This window comes from Phyllobates terribilis, unplaced genomic scaffold (assembly GCF_046119375.1).
Source record: "Phyllobates terribilis strain yellow unplaced genomic scaffold, ASM4611937v1 Scaffold_4__5_contigs__length_816908805, whole genome shotgun sequence".
In the NCBI taxonomy this organism is placed as follows: Eukaryota; Metazoa; Chordata; class Amphibia; order Anura; family Dendrobatidae; genus Phyllobates; species Phyllobates terribilis.
In genome coordinates this window covers 356,281,025-356,297,257 of record NW_027362764.1, presented here as the reverse complement: position 1 = coordinate 356,297,257, position 16,233 = coordinate 356,281,025, and the positions used below count along the sequence as shown (strand labels likewise).

Below are 16,233 nucleotides of genomic sequence, written 5' to 3'. Positions count from 1 at the left end.
GTCACCACTTTCAAGGACTTGAAGGATGTGATGGTGAAGAACCAGTTTCTTCAGCTTTGTCCATTGGAGATGTAACTGACGCGCCCCTGGGCCTGTGTCGCGCTGCGTTGCACACGCGGGAGCTTACCCGGAGCCGGATCTGTTGAGGGTTGTAGTCTCGTGGCGGTGACCCGGTCCGTGCCCAGGGAGTCAAACTGAGCGGCGATGTATCAGCGGTAGATGTTGGACGACTACGCCACCCGTTGAGTACAGCTAAGGAGCTGCTGCTGCAGGGCAGACCGCTGAGGCCGGTGGTAGGATTGTGCAGCGTGATAGTATAACCCCCAACGGGAGGGGTATGGCCTCAGGGCAGCCGACGTGGATGATGGGGGTAGCAGGAACCACTCGGAGACGGTACGGTGTAGTTCAGGGTCTTTACTGGTGACAAAGATAGACCCTCCCGGAGTACTGGCTAGCGATTGGGGCCTGGTCAGTCCTTGAGCAGATGGGATCTCCCCTGGCCAGGCGGAGTTGTAGGCCTCCCAAACTAACTGTACTCTTCTGGCTACCTTGCTAGAGGCGGGTATAAGTAGCCCACGTCCCTGAGTGTACCGTGTGGTGCTCACCCATATGGCCGGTGACTCGGGGCCTTCTAGTGGCTTCCGCTCCACGACGGCGGTGCTGGTCCCACGCGTGTGACCGTGCCTTCGGGTTTCTTGGCCAGAGGACCTGAAATCCCCTGCCTGACGGATTCTGCTGCTGGGTAGGAGTTAGTCCCCACAGCCTCGGACTCCGGGTCCGGTAAGAAATCTTCTCAGTCAGGGCGAGCTCTGCAGCTGCCAGCCCCTGACTCCTTGTAACACTGCTCCCACAGAGCTCCTGTTGTTTCTTCCCATAGCTGCTTCTCTTCTCTGTCTCTACTTCTGGCATGAGCCAGGAGCTGGGCCCAGCCGGAGCCACAGCTCCCTGTCAGCCCTCCTGGCTGAACTCTCCCTCTGAACTCTCTAACCCTGCCTCAGCCCCAGGTTTATATAGGGGAAGTTCTTCCCCTCCCAGGACTGGGCAGGAGGTGTGGCATGCATAGGATTCCTGACCAAGAGACCTCCCACCTGCTCTCAGACATAACATTGCTGTTACTGTGGAAACCAGACCCCTGGGGTGCCACATAACAATACGTGCTGGACCGGGAGATAAAGGAGGCCAATAAAGCAGCACAGATCACTGACTCATATGAGGTCAATCATACACCAGAGGTGAGAAAGTCAGCTGTCGCTAGCTGGAAAGGGGGTAAGCCGACAACCACCCCCAGTGTCCCTGCCAGCCGTCCCTCAGGAGGACCTGCCCCATCTTCCAGCACCTGGCCTGCATATGACTCCCGGCAGTGCTATACCTGTGACCAAACTGGTCACATCAGCCTAGTCTGCCCGGAGAGGAAGAAGATGAACCCCACACTTGAGGCCAATGGGTCTAGTGCAGCTACTCTTTTTTTTGTTGGGTTGGGAGGACCCATGAGAATTTCCAACCAGTTACTGTGGGCAACACCACTACTGTTGGGCTCAAGAACACTGGTGCAGAACGTCACCTCATCTGCCCTGAGTTTGTGCTACCAGAGGAACTCAATCCAGGGAAGATGCTGTCTGTTACTGGGTTCGGGGGTGTTAGCTGTCCGTTAGCGATGGCCTTGGTTTTCCTGGATTGGGGCACGGGGAGGGGGATAAAGAAAGTGGGGATGTCCAGGACTTTCCCCACAACTGTGTTAATGGGAACGGATCTGGGACAGTTGGTTGCCCAAAAACTTCCTGACAACCCTCCCAGATTTGATATGTTATGCATTGCAAAGGTTATTAATGTGAATATGAATGTCATGCCTGATGATAATATGTCTTGTGGTAAAGGGAAACTCAGCCATGTCACGCTGCAGGGTGATGTGGCTGAGGATGCCTTAAAAGGAGCCAGCATAAGTGCTAAGGGTGATGGAAGCAGGAACTGAGACCATGAAGCAGATAGTCTTATGAAGCTGACCAGTGTCACTATGGATGGCTCCAGAGGTAACAGAAAAGGATGTGGAGAAGCACAGGGATCTAAAGGAAGGTGGTCCGTGGCAGCTGACCAGTGTCTCAACGGACCATGAAATGACTAGTGATAGCTGCCCCATTGTTATCACAGCTCCTAAGGTAATAAGGAGGGCAGAGAAGAACTAACCTTCCCACCTCCCGGACGGGCTAGGGATATGTTCCACAACTGGGCAAGGTGAGGGAAATGTGCGTCCCACTGTCTGTCATGAGGATAGGAAAAATGTACCTGTAGCCTGTCAGAGGGGTGGAAAAATTGTACTCCAGGTCAGTCAGGGTGATCGTAAGGCAGGATCCCCAGGAGTAGCCCATATCTGAATCCCCAAAGGAGAGGGTATAATGTAATTCTGGAAGGGTGGGTCATGAGGTAAGCTTATGGGGCGATCTGTAAATCAGCCCCTACGCTACCTCAAAAAGAGGGAGGTGTCATAGGAAATATTAATATCTCTGAAACCCCACTCACCCCTCTCCCTCCTCCCCTCCTTCTTTTTTCCTGTCACACAGAGTTGCAGCGCAAGACAAGGGCTTACAATCTGGGCTACCTTTATGTGAGATACAAAGGTTAACATATGAGAAATGACTAAGACTGCCATGTATAGATTGGAGACAAAGAGAAGTGACAATACTAATTAAAATGCATGCATGAGCTCCTTTTGGGACAACAGACCCAGTCATTGTGTATGGATAGAGCATTACAGATTAGATAAATAGTTAAGAGAGGAAAGCGCTTTTAAGTTTTGAAGAGGATTAAAGCAGATACCGCACACCCTTTTGGAGAAAGCTATTGTCACTCAGCTTACACATTCTTTTCATCAGAACAGATTCAGCAGACAGTATGTCTCTGAAAGAAAATATGAAATATTGAAGTTTGTGTAAATCCGATAGTGATGGGATAAACAATGACAAGCAAAAGGGTAGCCATGTTTTGAACTTTTGACTTTCAGGCTCCATATCTCAATATCATTTTATAGGCAATCATTTTGGCTATCTCATACATAATTTTGACTTGCAACTATTTTGCATATGATTAGTTATTCAGATTCTTGTCATGTCACTGCATTGTTGCAGTTTTGTTCCTGGTGGTGGAAAAATGTTTTTCTTCATGTATACTATAAATTATAACATGTTCTCACATTCCCTAATAGGCGGATTCCTAAGCAAAAGGTCACTGGTTCGAATCTAGGACCAGCTGTGAAAAAGATTTCCCAAGAAAAGAAAAAACGCATCATCCAGCTCATTGATAGCGGTCTCCCAGACAAGAAAATTGCCAAACTGCATCATGTGAATGCCATGAGAGTTGCAAGAATATGAAATGAAGTCCATCTATCCATTCAAAAGCCAAGAGGTGGATGTCCAGGCAAAATATTGGAGTCAATAAGTCAGATCATCGTAAGGTCTATCAGTTCTTGCGTCACCAACATGGCAGTAAAGGTGGATCATATGCTTCGTAATAGTGAAATCACAGATGTCTGTGCAAGCATTATGCAATGCACGTTACACAAGTCTGGAATGGTGGCCCGAAAAAAGGCAAAGAAGCCTTGACTTCAATATCGCCATAAGAAGTAGAGATAAGCGAACACGTTCGGAAAACATTCGGCCATTTCAAATTCGGCACGAACATTTCACATTCGGATTCGTGATCGGACACCCAAGCGTTTTTACTTAAAATCGGGTCAATTCAGTAAGTGCAGTAAATTATCGCGTTTCCACTACAGTATTTTTATGACTTTGGCTAGTATAGTGGTGCTGTATGATGAGCGGGGAAGACGTGTTTGATAAGGGCATAGGGTGAGGAGAGGCCAGAGTAGAAGCATGCTGTTAATCTAATTTTCGTTTTTAACTTAATGTGTGCAGATTCCGGCAAGCCAATCAGGACGCAGGAAGCATCCACAATGTCCAGCCACAAGGGCTCCTGTCATTGGCTGCTGAAGTCACATGTCCCTCTCCATATAAAGAGTGGACATGTTGTTTTAGCACCACTTTGTCAGTGTAACAGCACAGAGAGGATGCTCCTGCTGCTGCTCCTGGATACTGAGAGATTTGAGATAGTTATCTAGGCAGTTGCTTCTAAGTCAGATAGTTTAGATAGATAGGGTCCTATGTGGCTGAGAAAACAACCTTCCATCAGATTTAACATTTGTGCTATTAGTGAGGTCCAGACTGAGACACCAGGATACATTTTAGCGTAGAACTCTGTTGTTCACTGCTGATATTGTGCTTCCTGCATGAGTACACCTTTGAAACTCAATATTTTTCTATTCCTAGAATTGCTACATTAATCAAGCCATATCTGACCTTGTAATTCTTTTATGCTGACCCGAGCAACGAGCCCAATGTAAGTCAATGGGAAACTCTAGCATTTTTCTGGAGTCCCCCTTGGAGGTCTGGAGGGGGCCTATAAATTGGCCAAATTAATGGAAACAGTGCTCAAATGATATGGGAACAGCATGGGTAAGACCCCTGGAAGCATCTCTGCATCCCAGGTCACTGCTGTGAACAATGTTGCCAGAGTATTACGCCACTTTTACGGACTCACAATAAAACATGCAAAACATTCTTTCCAGGGTAATGACTACAGTTGAGCGAATATTTCAATGTTCGGTTTGGATTACGATTGCCGATTTTTCAACGTTCGCAGATTTATTCATCGAATATTCGCCGAACATAGCTGAACGCCATTGGATTCAGTGGGAGGCAAAACCAAATGCATACACAACACCTTCAAAGGTGCCCAAAAGCTGCCAAAACAGATCAAAATTGGGACAGACACCAGGAAAGTGGCATCAATTGACCCACAGTACAAGTAGTATAATTATTATTATTACTTATTATAACACCATTTATTCCATGTAAAGACATGTTACAGGAGGAGAGAAGACCCTGCCAGTGATGACTCACAATCAATATACAAGGGACAGGTGAGGATACAATAGGTGAGGGTGGAGCTGGTTGTGTAGCGGTATGGTGAAGCAAGGGTTAATACAGGTTGTACACTTATCGGAAGAGGTGGGTCTTGAGCTTCCTTTTCAAGGTTTCCACGATAGGCGATGTCTGATGTGTTGGGGTAGAGACTATGTTCCACAGTAGGGGAAATGCATGGAACAAATCTTGTATGCGATTGTGGCAAAAAGAGATAAGAGGAAAGTAGAGAAGGAGATCTTGTGAGGATGGGAGGTTGCGCCCAGGTAAATACAGGAAGACTAGGTCACAGATGTATGGAGGAGACAGGTTTTGGATGGCTTTGTATGCCAAATTTAGGGTTTGTAGCTGGAGTCTCTGGGCAACAGGCAGCCAGCGTTGGGATTGACAGAGGGGAGAAGCCAGGGAATAATGGAGTTATAGGTAGATTAGTCGGGCAGCAGAGTTTAGGATATATTGGAGGGTTGTGAGAGTGGTGGAAGGGAGGCCACAGAGCAGGAGGTTGCAGTAGTTGAAGCGGGAGATGATGAGGGCATGCACAATTGTTTTTGCAGATTCTTATTTGAGGAATGTGCGGATCCGGGAGATTTTTTTTACTTGGAGTCGGCATATTTCTTACCCTGATCCTCCTTCCTCCCACCATGCCAAGTGACAAGAGACAACTGATCCCACACTTGGACACTCCAAAGAGCTGTTTTGTTCATCTTTCCATTTATAGACTCTAGCCTCTTGCTACGTCTGCTTCAACCGGGGCAACAGAAAATCTCATGTAGATATGCCCAAATATTTCAGCAGCCATGGTCACACGAAGGTGATGGTGGGAAAGTGCAATTACTGTCGCAAATGGTGGATGATAATGAGACACAATGGTCAGAAAGTCAGGAGGATGACCAGGGTGTGGAAATGTAAGATGAGGTGGTGGACAATGAAGTCACTGACCCAATCTGGTAAGGTGACATTCATAGCAAGGACAGAAGCACAGAGGGGGAGAGAGACCTAGGACCACAACAAGCAAGAAGAAGCAGTGGGATGGCCACAGGCACAAGGCGGGCAACTGTTCTCCAAACCATCAATACCAACTGCTATGTCTTCCTGAGTCTAGCTATTTTTAAAAAAATTGTCCAGCTAACCCCAAAAAGGCCATTTTCAACATCTGCTTTGCCAGCATCAGCTGGGGCAGCAAAACTACCATCATGACCCCCGCCAGCATGCTCAGGCTCAGGCAAAGCACCCGACTAGTATGGCCGAATACCAGGATCCAGAAACAGTGTCTGCGTATGACACCACTGCCTCTTTCCCTGTTGTACGTGCACACCAAGCCTTCGTCCATGATGCAGGCGAAGATGCCTCCCATCCAGCTCCTGTCGTTGCACACTTGCAACTATCAGTCAGCAACCTTATCTACGTCCTTGTCCCAGCACAACGTTCAGTTGTCACTACCCCAGTCCTTGGAACGCAAGCGAAAATACACAGCCACCCCAGGCCTCAATACTAAACTGCCACATTTCTTAACTACTTGCACTAGAAATTTTGTATTTTAGGCTCGTGGAGGCAGAAGCTTTCTGCAATCTCATGGTGGCGGCTGTCCCTACGTACTCGGTCCCCAGTCGCCACTATTTCTCCCGATGTGCCGTCCTGCCTTAAGCAAGCACGTGTCCCACCAAGAGGATGATTGTCCATGTTTTCCTCATCCTCCTGAATTACCCTCCCTAATCCTTGACCTGTGGATGTGTACTTCAAAGGACAATTGAACTATTTAAGGAATATATGCCTCTGTAGCAGGAGATTAGAAACAGAGAATTGAAAGAAACTTTACAAGGAGAAACAAAGATCAGACTCTCTGCAGACCATCAGCTTGGTGGCATAGCTTTATCCAAAGAGACAAAGACACTGCAGGAGAGGAGCCATGTGGCAGAAGGGAACAGCAAGTGCAGCCTGCGAGCCTCAGATATGGCTCAACTCTGTGAATAGGAAAAATAAAGCTGGACTCATCGAGTGGATGAGGAGCTCTAATGTATCACTGGTGCAAGAGAATGGACAAAGGAAATATGGTGGCCCCCCTCCAGGTTGGGTTGGAGAACCTCCTCCACATGGTTCTGAAACTTTTATTGACAACATTCCTCAGGAGATATATGAAGGTGTATTGATACCCCTCTTTCAGTCTGTGGGAAAGCTGTGTGAGTTTTGCTTAATGATAACCTTCAGTGACCTAAACCATGGCTTTGCTTATGCACGTTATTTCTCAAAACGTATTGCAGATCAGGTCATTGCCCAACTCTGAAGTCATGAAATTCAAAGCGTAAAGATCTTTGTGTGTCGAAGCACCGAGAAGTGTGAGCTGATGTTGAACGGGCTGCAATTGACAAGCTACATTACATGACTTCCTGGGAGAAATGATAGCTGGAGTAGATACAGTGTCCTTCTATGCCAGTCCTTTTACCGACCTAAAGAATATGGCTGTGGTGAAATACTACTCTCACCGAGAAGCAGCCCTGGCCAAGAAAAGTCTGTCTGAAGGTTCCCGGACACTCTATAGCTGCTTTTTTACTGTGGCCTGGCTCCAGCAATCTATAAGACTTAAGGTGCAATCTGGCACCTTGGCAAAGCCCAATTTTGTTCTTCCTCTGATATCTAACAAACAGGTCATGCTGGAGAAACTTGCACCTACTACCACTCAGTGTCTTCAGCTCCTTTGTGAGAAACTAATGTTTGGGCAGCCAGTCTACCAAATAAAATTGCTGAGATATGGAAATTATGGATGGCCTCACTCCTGGTACTGGGTGCTAATACCAAACTGTGAAGACCCGTGGTCTGCTGTGGGCGTAACGCTTCTCACAGGGTGAGGGTAAAACAGCTTGGCAATACTTTATTGAACTACAAAGCAGACGATAAACACACAGAACAGTCCCAGCAAATCCCCAAGATGGTACAACATTACACAGTCTCAACCTTCCTTCTCTGCCTGCCTGGGATAGAACAGCTGAGACTTTGGAGACCCCCAGGGCCGACTACCTCAACCAGTGGCCCCCTGCTTCTGGTGGGCCCCCACAGAGAGAAGGTAACTTTTGAAGCTAGCAGTCCATCGAGGTACAAGGCCAGGAGACCAAATGGTCCTTCCATGGCCTCTCCGAGAGTTTCCATGGGGCTAGGCAACCGGTGGGTCCCTCCTGGTAACTCCAAATGTCTCCATGGGTTCTAGGCGACCGGTGGGTCCCTCCAATCAACCGCAAATCAACATTGCGGTTGCTAGGAGGACTTCTTCGTCCTCTCCTGGACTTCCCAAAAGTATCCATGGTCTCTCTGATGGTTAATGGAGCACATCCGAATCTTTTCCAGTACCCTTAGACAAAAATCATGTAGAATACAAATCTGGGTCCCTTTGGATGCCATGCAATCCATTTACTTTCCTGAAGGATGTCTCTCATTCTCCTTGTAAAGTCTTTCTGAATCTCTGTCCCAACACTCACTCTGTCTCTAGCACTGCAGACATCCCGGTTTATATTTACGTATGTGTGAGGTTATCAAGCACAGGCCAGAGGTAAAGGTGCAGGGCACAGTTATAATTGAGCTAATCTATTTACATAGTTGGTATCACAGGGGCTGTTATAGATAAACCTCTAGCTGACTTTTAGTACAATTAGCATATCAGCATACAACATTGTTTCCAACCCCAAGAGGAGACCCCAATCAGGGTTAGACAAATACTGGTCTGGCCTTTAGAAATACACAAACATGAACAAGACAATTTAAACACAATAGTGCAATTTAAACACAATAGTGTATTTCTCTTGACTTAACAAATCTAAACGTATGGCTTATTAAGATTTTACTCTGTATCGTCACACAAACTATGGCATGCCATTCTCTTTATATTCCTGGCTGATTGGAGACAAGCTCATTCCCACAGAAAAGTACAAACAAGCTACGGAGATGATAGCCTCTATCATTAAGAAGGAGTTTACTTATTATCTAGGAGACTGACCACCACTGCTGTCTACCTTGTGAACATTGTGTTGAAGCTTGCAAGGATTAAGAGGTTACATTGGCGAGTCTGTTTTTTTTCTGAAGATTCTGCTTTGTTTTTATAGTTTTTTTTTCTTCTTTTTACGCTTATTCAAATGTGTATTGGAGTGCGTCCTAATTTTTGGCAGCCCTTGAAATTGCTGCATATGCATAGGAAACCAGTATAGGAGACTCACTCCTTATTAATGGGAAGGACAATTCTATATTCTAGAATATGAACTGTCTTATCTGAAATTCATTTTCGGGTGAGCTATCACAGTATTGGATAGCGTATTACACTGATCCAGCCAGGTATTATTGCCTTATACTGCGTGCTGCTGGTGCTGCAGATAAAAAATACAAATCTATTCTATTCCCTATTAATACCGCTGTTAGATGCAGTTACAATAGGGACTGGAGCTCCTAGGTGGTATCATCAACTCAAGATTCATTCTGGTCGCATAAATCTCTTCCACAGTCCATAATGTGTTTTTTTTTTATTTGTATACAATTCATGACCCTGCAAAGAATGTTTCTTAACATTTATTCCAGGAAAATTCATTTTAGCTTTGTTTTTGTATGTTTTATTGTCAGTCCGTAAAAATGGCATAATACTCTGACATGCTATTGGTCAGTGACCAAGTGTGAATAATTTTGAACAACACACAACTGGCAGACTTTAAATGGAGTGTAATATCTGGCAAACTCCTCAAAATGTCACAATTATTACCACAGTAATATCGGATCACTTTGATGAACATAGTTTTAGGCAGTGGCCTATTAGTATGACATTGGTCAGCGACCAAGTGTGAATAGTTTTGAGCAACACACAACTGGCAGACTTTAAATGAAGTGTAATATCTGGCACACTCCCAAAAAATTCTGGATTATTAGCGCAGTAATATCTGATCCCGTCTGATGACCACGGTTTTAGGCAGTGACGTTAGAGATATGGTATTGGTCAGCGACTAAGTGTGAATAGGTTGAACAACACACAACTGGCAGACTTTAACTGGAGTGTAATATTTGGCATGCTCCAAAAAATGTCACGATTATTACCACAGTAACATCGGATCACATCTGATGATGGACAAGTTTCTCTGCTTCCACAATACAGCAATGTGAATAAAATAAAAAAAAATCTGTCTGTATTCTGCCAACAAGCAAATGGAGTAGAAAAATTGTGTAATGTATTGCTTTTTAAGCAAATATTCAGGATTAAGAGCAAAAAAAATTAGCCCTGATATCCAGAGCTATGGATATCTGTAACAGCAGCAGAGCAGACAGAACGTGGAATGGACCCTATTCTGCTCATACACTCTCCACTAACTCTGCCTGCCTAACTCCTTCTATCACCAGGATTAAAAATAAATTCAGCTGGATTAGTCCTTAGAAGGACTGTTAGTTCAGATGGATATATATCTTGCTGTGGAATACCTAATACTTGACTAATAAACCACCCATTCTCTCCCTAGCTCAGCAGCAGCTGTCCCTACTCTATTAATTCTCATACCTCATTAAAATAAGTCAACAACTAATTCATATACTATCAAAATTTGTAAGTTTATTACATAAAAAAAATACAAAATTACACAACCAACAGACATAAGCCTATAAAATAGCCCCTAAAAAGACGCGTTTAAAAGACTTGGGCAGTGTGGTTCTAAATGTAAGTATTACTTGGCATCATGATTATAACATCAAAATTCAGTGGTGAACATGATACAAGAATTCAATTCATATATTCCAAAGGTAGAATTACATAGATAACATACACTCAAAATTTCATATATATACAGCCTAATGATGACAACCATTTACAACCATAATTACAATATATGATTCTGAAATAGATAATAGAGGCTAATCTATATATTGCACATAATCTCAATTTGTATCATGGTCACTATCTCTATGGGTCAGAATATCAGGCAATTATAAAATTCATAATGCCACCCAGAGATAAACCAAAATAGTGAAGGACAAAAATGAATGCTCTGACCCCCATAGCTTAATGAAAAGCATTTAGTCAGCAGTAAGCATCTTATACAGACCATGTGCCATCTTATTGGAAACCACACTGCCTCGTACTCCAACGCACGTTTCGCGTTCTGCTTCGTCGGGGGGTACAGAGGCAGTGCCATACCTGGGTTTTTATTTGGTACAGAGGATTAAGAGGGATTCAAGTCACCAGGAGCATCCCATGATCACGGGCGTGTGTATTCTGCCAATCGCACGGTTCAGTCAGAGTTCAGAATCTTAAAGATAGAAATAATGATATTATTTAGAAATGCCCATAATTTCACATAATCATATTACATCATTAGTATAGTATGAGCAACAGGATTATCTGTCTTGAATAATCAATTGCTAATATGTATTACTTATTCAAATCCATCAAATGTTATAAAACTTTATATAATCCTGCAATCAATGTATATGATAATAATTTAATAACCAAACAATATATACAATTCCCAGGAATAGCAACGTAATAAAATGGTAAGGGAGTTGATAATATATTCATTTAAGACCACAGCAATGTCAGAACTACACCAAGAATGGGGCCAAGCTCACTAGATCATTCAAACAGTATCCAAAACAGTAATCCACTTTGCCTCCGTTTTATATAGAAGTTTTTTAGTATCTCCTCCTCTCGCACCTAAATGGATTTGGTCAATCCCTCAAAGTCGTAAAAGGCACCAATTACAATTGTGGGACTCACGAAAATGTTTAGGGATATTTTTTAATTTAGCTGTTTGTTCTGGATCAGTGATTATAGCCACATTTTTAATGTCCCCTATGTGCTCCATGATTCTAATGTGAAATTCTCTAGACGTTAGTTAGTCCTATATAAATTAACTTACAGGGACAAATTGCCCAGTAAATTACATCAGTTGAGCGACAGGTTATGAAGAATTTTGAAGGTTCAAGTACAAGAAAAATCATGAAAATCAAAGGCTCTGTCTATCTGGGGACATGCCCCACATGAACCACAGGAGTAACAACCCCATTTTGGCCCGATGGAACCCAAACAGGACCCTTCTGCTGAAGGTGGTGTATAATGGCTTCTTACCAGTATATCGTTTACATTTTTAGATCTTTTAGGGGTACCAAGGGTTTTGGAGATATAATATTTTTCAATATGGGATGCGACATTAATACTGGCCAATATCTTGTAAGTATTGCAGACATCTCCCTCCATTGTGCATGATATGGAGTTATCAATCTCACCTAATCATCATTTTTCTTTTGTTTGTTTCTCAAAAATTGATCCCTTGGAGTCGCTGCTGCTCTACTGTAGCCCTGTTGGATGACATCATTATTATAGTTATGGGCTTTGAAGCGTTTTCTTAGTTCACCTGCTTGATTCTCAAACAAAGCGTTAGAAAAACATATTCGCCAAGCCCGGAGGCATTGACCAATGGGAATGGAATTAATTACTTGAGGGGGTGAGAGGATGTAGCACTCAGCAGCGAATTTACTGCCCTTTTTTTCTGTATATATCGGTTGAAATTTGACCATCCTCCTCCTTTCTGATTCTTAAATCAAGAAATTCAATTTCCACAGGGCTCGACGAATATGTCAGTCGTATGTTTCGTTCATTTCTGTTCAATTCATCAATAAACCTCTCCAATTGGTGCACAACTCCCTGCCATATCAAAAAAAGATCATCAATGAAGCACACCCACATGTGAACCGCTCCATCCTCTCTATCCGGCTAATTTATGCTGTGTTCCCAATACCCCAGGAAGAGGCACGCATGAGGATGCACAAGATGCCCCCGTAGCCATACCCCTTTCCTGGAGATATATTCTATCTTTAAAGAGAGAGAAATTATGCTTGAGGATATACCGTTATAGCTGGAGAAGTAATGGGCATTGGGGGAACCTTGCCCTAATCCAATATGGCGCCTTGTTATTTCCCATGAGGTGCGCCGTGTCATCGCGACCTCACTTCCGGCATCCAATTGGAACTCCGGCTTTGCGGTCATGCACACCTGGACATTCGGGATGCCGGCCGCGGGACTGCTACGTGTAATGTGTGGAATACTTGCTCCCTTGATCAAGGGATGCTCCAGGTGACTTGAATCCCCCTCAATCCTCTGTACCAGATAAAAGCCCAGGTATGGCACCGCCTCGGTACCACCCGACGAAGCAGAACACGAAACACGCATTGGGGTACGAGGCAGTGTGGTTTCCAATAAGATGGCACATGGTCTGTATAAGATGCTTACTGCTGACTAAATGCTTTTCATTAAGCTATGGGGGTCATAGCATTAATTTATGTCCTTCACTATTTTGGTTTATCTCTGGGTGGCATTATGAATTTTATAATTGCCTGATATTCTGACCCATAGAGATGGCGACCATAATACAAATTGAGATTATGTGCAAAATATAGATTAGCCTCTATTATCTATTTCAGAATCATGTATTGCAACTGTAATTATGGTTATAAATGGTTGTCATCATTAGGCTGTATATATATGAAATTTTGAGTGTATGTTATCTATGTAATTCTACCTTTGGAATATATGAATTGAATTCTTGTATCATGTTCACTACTGAATTTTGATGATATAATCATGATGCCAAGTAATACTTACATTTAGAACCACACTGCCCAAGTCTTTTAAACGGGTCTTTTTAGGGGCTATTTTATATATGTGTTATGTCCATTGGTTGTGTAATTTTGTATTTTTTTATGTAATAAACTTACAAATTTTGATAGTATATGAATTAGTCGTTGTCTTATTTTAATGAGGTATGAGAATTAATATATTCAGTATTGGGTATCCCCATTATCTCCTTAAATAGAGGATTATATTGGAAATGAGCCTAATTATCCATGCATGCGCATTAGCTCTCCCTACTCTCCTGTCTGAATGGTAGACTGTGACGAGCATAGGGTCAACAGGTCAGGTATAGACCCGATGACGCTTTGTCGCCAGCCAATCACTTTAATCCCACAACCAACATGACTGCGACATTACAGTAAGTGACAGGCAATCCCTGCATGTTTATTATCTTTTAAAACAGTGCCAAACATGCGGTGCGGAAACCCGATCTCCTGTCCGAGCATCCCGGAAGTACTTGCTGAGCATCTCGAGCAGTGAGATGCTCAGGTGAGTACAGAACAGAAGCGAGCAAGCTCGCTCATCACTAACCGACAACTCTTCCACTACAGCCAACCCAGCAGATGAAGACCCAACCAGGAGTGTTCACATTTCTAAAAATTAGTGGCAGACACCATCGAAGTAGCATCAATTTAACTAGAGTAGAAATAGTATAATAAGGTTGACACCTCTTCCACTACAGCCAACCCAGCAGATGAAAACCCAACTAGGAGTGTCCACATGTCCAAAAATCTGTGTCAAGCACCACCAAAGTGACATCAATTTCAGTAGAGTAGAAATAGTATAATTACGACTGACACCTCTTCCACTACAGCTAACCCAGCAGATGAAGACCCAACCAGGAGTGTTCGCACTTACAAAAATTAGTGTTAACATTTGCAGCAGAAGCAGACACAGAAGCCATGCTAAAGATATCACAGACTGCAATTACGTGAAATTAATGTAGCACACTAAATACTACAACAGCGCTTAGTCTGTAGAGTCTGCAACTGAGGTGCAAAAGTCCTTGGAGATCCATGACTTGTTCATCTTGATGAAAGTTAGGCAGTCTACACTTTCAGGAGATAGCCGGCTGAGCTTATCCGTCAGGACACCACCAGCAGGGCTGAAGACACGTTCCGAGAGAACACTGGCTCCCAGGCATGATAAAACCTCCAAGGCATGACAGGCGAGCTCAGGCCATTCATCCATTTTTGAAGTGCAAAATTTAAAAGGGTCAAAATCCTCCCTGAGGTTATTCATATTGGGCTCTAGATACTCCTCCACCATCCTCTCCAGTCGTTCAACACGTGTCAGACTTGTGCTCTATTGTGCTTGTGCACGAGCTGGTGTAAAAATGTGTGCTTCTGCTGCGGCTAATGTTTTGGCATTGAAGAAATGACATGCCAGAGGTTGAAAGTCTAGAGCTACGATGCACAGTGTGCCTCACTGCTGTGATGCTAATGATGGCATTGTTGGCGCTAACCATCTTAGTAGCCATTTCGAAACTGTGCAGAAGGATGCAGATGTACTTAATCTGTGCCCACTCCATCACTCCGTAAATGTCATATGCCCCATGTCTGTACTGCCCAGGTCAACGTTATGACATACTGCGTCAGGGCTCATTGCTGCTGCAACATGTGCACAGGAGAATTCCACCATGTCGACATATCGCATATCAACCTGTTTACTGGCATGGACAAAGACCTCTGTATCGATGCAAGTTGATGACCTGAGGGGTGCGAATGGTGGAAGTGAGCATACAGCTTCCGTACTTTCTGCAGCAGTTCATCCAGGCCAGGATAGTGGCGGAGAAATTGCTGTGCCACCAGGTTGAGGATGTGAGCCATGCAAGGCACGTGTGTGAACATGCCTCAGCCTAATGCCACCACCAGGTTCGCTCTGTTATTGCACATGGCCTTCCCTGGCTCCAGATTCAGGGGAGACAGCTATTACTCAATCTCAGTCCGGAGAGCTGTCCGCAACTCTTGAGCTGTAGGACTATGATCCCCAAGGCCTATTAATTTTAACACTGCCTGATTGTGGTGTGCCCTGGCTGTGTAGTATGGAGGTGATATGGATTCGCTCTGCACTATTGGAATGCGTGTCTCATTAAGGCAGAGGTTGAGTGCACAAGTAGAGGCTCTAGAGGATGTGGAGGAGGCAGAAGCAGTGGAGGAAGTGTGAAATACAGCAATTGTTCTGCAAGCCTTGGGGATTCCAAGACTTGTGGAGCAGCTCCTTGTGGTTGCATCACTCTGTGTCTGCGCCGTAGTTTGCAACATAACCTCCTTATCTTCCTGCTCCTCCACCTCCTCAGATGACCTACTCAGCTGCATGCCTCTGGTTTCACACCAAATGGAATCTACAACTAGAGATGAGCGTTGTTCTACTCGAACTGTTCGCCAATCTCAAATTCGAGCTGTTTTGGGCGGTGTTCGAGCCGTTCGGCGAACACGAACAATTTGAGAAAAATTCGGCTGTTCGAGGTTATGTTCGATAACTGTTCGTGCACCAAAATCATAACTGGATTTTTTCTCAGTAATAATGAAAATTAATGTTAATACGCAGTTTGAGTGTACAGCGGGGTGGGGGGAGGGGCAGGGGATGGATCTCTGCAGGAACAATGAAGATCTCCATTTT

At 44.2% G+C, this 16,233-nt stretch overlaps 1 pseudogene; it reads left to right on the top strand.

Moving 5' to 3' along the window:
• The first annotated feature begins 2,998 nt into the window (after positions 1 to 2,998).
• LOC141265393 (dead end protein homolog 1-like) lies at positions 2,999 to 13,021 on the top strand (annotated as a pseudogene).
• The last annotated feature ends 3,212 nt before the right edge of the window (positions 13,022 to 16,233 follow it).